Source organism: Hyla sarda, chromosome 3, assembly GCF_029499605.1.
Source record: "Hyla sarda isolate aHylSar1 chromosome 3, aHylSar1.hap1, whole genome shotgun sequence".
Taxonomy (NCBI): Eukaryota; Metazoa; Chordata; class Amphibia; order Anura; family Hylidae; genus Hyla; species Hyla sarda.
Window position 1 is genome coordinate 29,771,085 of NC_079191.1, and position 5,849 is coordinate 29,776,933.

Below are 5,849 nucleotides of genomic sequence, written 5' to 3' on the forward strand. Positions count from 1 at the left end.
GGGTGTTAAGGCTAACTATACCCCTTGTTATGTTCTGTGAGGGGTGTAGTTTCCAAAATAGGGTCACACGTGGGTATTTTTTTTTTCAGTTTATGTCAGAACCGCTGTAAAATCAGCCACCCCGGTGCAAATCACCAATTTAGGCCTCAAATGTACATAGTGCGCTCTCCCCCCGGCCCTGTTGTGCACCCGCAGAGTTTACGTCCACATATGGGGTATTTCCATACTCAGGAGAAATTGCGTTAGAAAATTTGGGGGTCTTTTTTTCCTATTACCTCTTGTGAGAATGAAATGAAAAGTATGGGGCAACACCAGCATGCTAGTGTAAATCTTTTTTTTTTTACACTAACAGGCCTCCTTTTTATACGGGGTAAAAGGAGAAAAAGTCCCCCAAAATTTGTAACGCAATTGCTCCCGAGTACGGAAATAGTTGCAGTTATATAACAGCTGGAGGCACACAACTACAACTCCCAGCATGGGTGGGTAGAGCGGGGGAACCAAACTTTAACACCCCCCCCCCCCCGCCCCCGATCTGCTATTGGTCGGTCGCTTCTGACCGACCAATAGCAGGGATAGGAGTGGCGGAACACCTGCCACCTCACTCCAATCCCTTCAGGAGAATCGGGGCTGTGTTGGACAGCCCCAATCCTCCTTATTTTCAGGGTCACCAGAGATCCCTATGACTCGGAATCGCTGCAGATCACCGGTCTGAATTAACTCAGGACCCCCATAGGTGTTGGCACAGGGTGCCTGCTGAATGATTTTGGCAGGCATCCTGGTCCGGTCCCCGTCCAGTGAGTGTCAGGGACCAAAATTCCCACGGGCATACCTGTACGCCCTGGTTCTTATGGACTCGGGATGCAGGGCTTACCTGTATGCCCTGCGTCCCCAAGTGGTTAAGGGCAGTAGAATAACTAAGGCTCTATGGTCAGTGTTTTTATTCTAGCCCAGGGCTGGATTATAGTAAGGATAAAAGGGGCATTTGCCCCAGGGCCTCCAGCATACAAGGGCCTTTATCTCCTCCCAAGATGATGCAAAGCAGGGTCTAACTTTAAGTCTGTGATACTTAGCTTGATCCAAACTGGGATCCAAGCTCAGATATTTAGATGTTGTATAGCACTGTAAGGTTCTTACACACTATGGAATATCTGCCTGGTGTAATTCCATGGCGGATATTCCGTGTGCAGCAGGCGCCACCACAATAAAATGGCACTATGGTTGCGTTAAGACCTGCCCCATCTCGATTGATGGGCTTGCGTAACAATTGGGTCAGCAGGGGAAGGAGGAGCCACTGAGTTCGTCACATGTGTCCCCAGGAAAGCATTGCTTTCAAAAGTGTGATTGTCTTTATGATGTACAAACAGTTGGAAGATATGTCACTGCAGAACAGAAATCCAGGGACTTCTAGTGCAGACACATACCACGCTGCCTGCACCAGAAGCTCAGAGAGTAGAAGACATGCAGGAGAACAGACAGACCTGTCTATGCTACATAGGGGCACAGAGTGAACTTAATACTATTTTGGGGGCAAAAAGGGGTATAACATGATATGGGGATCAGATGGAGGGAAATTACTATATGGGTGCATAGAGGGGCTTTACTATCGTGCGATGGCACAGAGGGAACCTAATATTGCATGGTGGTACAGAGAAGGCCAATGCTACATGAAGGCCAAGAGGAGACCTAATACTGTAGGGGGTGCAGAGGGGGTCTAATACTGAATGGGGATACAGAGAGGCCTATGGGGCACAGAGGGGCCTTACCATTAAATAAAGGCACAGAGCGAGTGTATGCTACATGAGGGGCACAGAGGGGGGTTTAATACTGTTTGGGGGTAAATTGGGCACTTATGCTAAAAGGGGACACGAAGGGGGCCCAATACATATTGGGGCACAGAGAGCGCTATGTAAGAAACAGTCATGTATTGTCCTTAAGTTTCATTACTCTGTTTAAATTGTGTTAAAATTCAATGTACAGTGTATGCGTTTCTGTGTTGCTCTGATCACTTCCTGGTTTTCTCTCTTTCCTGACTGCGCTGTTGCCGTGCAACAGAGCGCATGCAGCAGTTCAGTGTTAAAGTGATGATGTGAGCAGAGAGAAGGAGGAAGTGAAGAGACTTGAGCCGCAGTTGCCAACATATTGGCAAGACACAGAACAGGTTTTGTGTTGTATTAGAAGTGTGTGGAGATACTACATAGTAACATAGTTCATAAGGCTGAAAAAAAGACCAGAGTCCATCAAGTTCAACCTATAACCCTAATGAGTCCCTACTGAGTTGATCCAGAGAAAGGCAAAAAACCCTCATACTAGAGGTAAAATGTATTTCCTGACTCCAAATATGGAAATCAGAATACATCCCTCCATGGTCCTGTACTACCCTTAGGCCCTGTCAGGTTGAGTCCCTCAGTGACCTGAGGGCTCCCCTGCAAGGTCTCCCCCTGTTGTTCCATAATGTTGTGTAGATCACTTTAATGCCTAGACAACATCCTTATGTATAGATAGTACAAAGGAACTGGGAAGGTCTCAAGGACCTGTGTAAGTCTGCCACATGTTATGTTATGAAATTTGTTGTCGCATGTTCTCCCAGAGAGCACCAGTTTAACCAATGACCCGCAGCTTGACCAATCGGCTTTAGTCCAGCCCCCCCACTATATTAAGGGGCAGCAATTACAATTCTGTCTCTTTGCTACCAGCTCTAGGGGCCGCCCCTACCAGCTATGAGCACAGCAACCACCAGAGATCCCAGTGCAAGTGATCAGTGTCTGGAAGAACCAAAAAGCTACAGTCATTCCAGTAAGTCTCAAGTCTATGTCTGCTATCACTGAAACTAGTCAAATCCTGCATATAGTCAAGTCAAGTCCAATCTCAAGTCGTTATTTACAAGTATATTGGTCCAGCAAGCTGCGAGGTCCTCTGGGTCCTGGCCACCTCTCTGGGAAATCTGGCCTTAGCTGTGAAGATAATTCCATCTGTCTTATACTCAGTAAAGCCTCCGTTTGACCATAACTGGTTGTGGACTCTCATTTCACTACTAGCAACTGGGATAGCGGAGAAATTGGGCGTGTGGTGTTCCAAAACCCTAAAACCACACTAGCGTCACGAACACTAGGGGTTAACAACATCTTGCCCCCGGGGTTAATACCATCTGATCCCACCACTCAAACCGCTACACCCAAGGTCCCGCCATACACCTGTGGGTCACCACATTATTATTCTCCAAAAATGCATCCAGACCCCTTTTGAATTCTTTTACAGAGTTCCCCATGACCAACTCCTCAGGCAGAGAATTCCACAGTCTCACTGCTCTTACAGTAAAGAACCCCCATCTGTGCTGGTGTAGAAACCTTCTTTCCTCTAAACGTAGAGGATGTCCCCTTGTTATAGATAAATTCCTGGGTACAAATAGATAATGGGAGAGATCTCTGTACGGTCCCCTGATATATTTATACATAGTTATTAGGTCTCCCCTAAACCTTCTTTTTTCTAAACTAAATAACCCCAATTCTGATAATCTTTCTGGGTACTGTAGTCCTCCCATTTCCCATATTTCCCTGGTTGCCCGTCTTTGAACCCTCTCCAGCTCCACTATATCTTTCTTGTACACTGGTGCCCAGTACTGTACACAGTATTCTATGTGTGGTCTGACTAGTGATTTGTACAGCGGTAGAATTATTTCATTGTCGTGGGCATCTATGCCCTATTGATGTCCATCATGATTTTATTTGACTTGGCAGCTGCTGCCTAACACTGGTCACTACAGCTTAATTTACTGTTAACTAAGATTCCCAAGTCCGGATTTTTCCTCCCCATGTGCATTACCTTACATCTATCAGTCTTGAACCTCATCTGCCACTTCCCAGCCCAAACCTCCAACCTATCCAGATCCATTTGTAACAGTGCACTGCCCTCTATAGTGTTTACTGCTTTACAGAGCTTAGTGTCATCTGCAAAGATTGCAACTTTACTATTCAACCTCTCTACAAGGTCATTAATGCATATATTAAATAGAACAGGACCCAAGACTGGCCCCTGTGGTCCCCACTAGTAACAGTTACCCAATCAGAATAAGTACCATTAATAACCACCCTCTGTTTCCTATTACTGAGCCAGTTACTTACCCACTTACACACATTCTCCCCCAGCCCCAATCCTTCTCATTGTATGCACCAACCTTTTATGTGGCACCGTATCAAATGCTTTGGAAAAATCCAGATATACGACATCCAGTGATTGCCCCTTGTCCAGTCTGGAGCTTACCTCCTCATAAAAGCTGATCAGGTTAGTTTGACAGGACCGATCCCTCATAAAGCCATGCTGATATGGAGTCGTACATTTATTTTTATCAAGATACTCCAAAGTAGCATCGCTTAGAAAACCCTCAAACAATTTACATACAAAAGAGTTTAAACTAACAGGTCTATAATTCCTGGGGTCACCTTTTGACCCCTTTTTAAATATTGGCACCAAATGTGCCATGTTCCAGTCCTGGGGAACAGTCCCTGTCTGTCTATTACATTACTTAATTCATTTAGAACACGGGGGTGAATGCCATCTGGACTTGGCGATTTGTCTATTTTGATTTTTTGTAGGCGGCACTGTACTTCTTCCTGGGTTAGACAGGTGACCTGTACTGGGGTGTTTACCTTATCACACTGTATTTCACCTGACATTAAATTTTTCTCGGTAAATACAGTGGAGAAGAATTTGTTCAATATATTTGCTTTTTCCTGATCCCCGTTTATAATTTATTCTTCATCGTTTTTTAAAGGGCCAACACTTTCATTTTTAACCTTCCCTAAAGGACTTCTCTGTGCAGCCAGGCTGTGTGAACTACTTTCTAGAGGCGGACGGAATACAAAGAAATAGTACATTTAGTGGAGCCACATTGAACAGGACTTTGTGCAACAACTGATCAGTGGAGCTGACATTGGGCTGTGTGAATTACTACCAGTAGTAAGAGACTCACCATACTGTCGAGGTACCGGACAGTAACTGTAAACTCCTGGATTTCAACACACTCCAGTATATACACTCTGAAGGACGAACAGAATGCCAAGGAACATCTGCTATTGAACTCCTTCATATCCAACTGGTTAAACTGCCTGCTGGGGATGACTATATTGTTGTGGATCTTGCGTTACTGACAGAGAAAGACAACATCGGGCCCCACTGTGCACTTATACTAACTGTAAAAGGTCCACTTGGACCACCGGGATAAGGGGGGTGCACACTCAATTGTAAAGATTAGGGTCAGTTAGGGAAGTTTGTGGGACTATTGGTTATTGAGTGTCCGCACTGCAAACACGGATGTGAAAGAGGTGAAAATTGTTGTACGAATTTAATTGAGTTGTTTACGTTATTTTGAAGGTTTTGCTTGTTTTTACCTCTGTTATCTCACCATTAACCTGCCTTTATTAATCTATAGTAAATGCAATTTTCTTAAACTTGACCACTGCGTACGCACTCTTTTCTGGTCGCGGAGCCAAACCACCTGCCTTGCTTTCAGTTCACAACTATATGGGAGCAAAGAGGGCATAATTACTTTACAGGAAAGTAGTTAGTGTTTGAAAGGGCAAGGGTTAAACATTTTGGTTCAAACATTTTTATTACATTTTTTAACACAAGTATACCAAAATACACACAGTTACCATGTATCAGTTAAAGTCAAACTTAAAGGGGTTGTTCAGAATGTGGACAGGAGAAGTGCTGTGTTTGTAATAAAAAAGAAGCATAGTTTTTGTCATACTAAACAACCCTTTTAAATGTGCATAAACAGGTAGTTAAACAACTGCTCCAGTAAGGTGTCCTTTCCTCCTCCACAGCCCTATTGCATTTGGCAGCAGAGTACC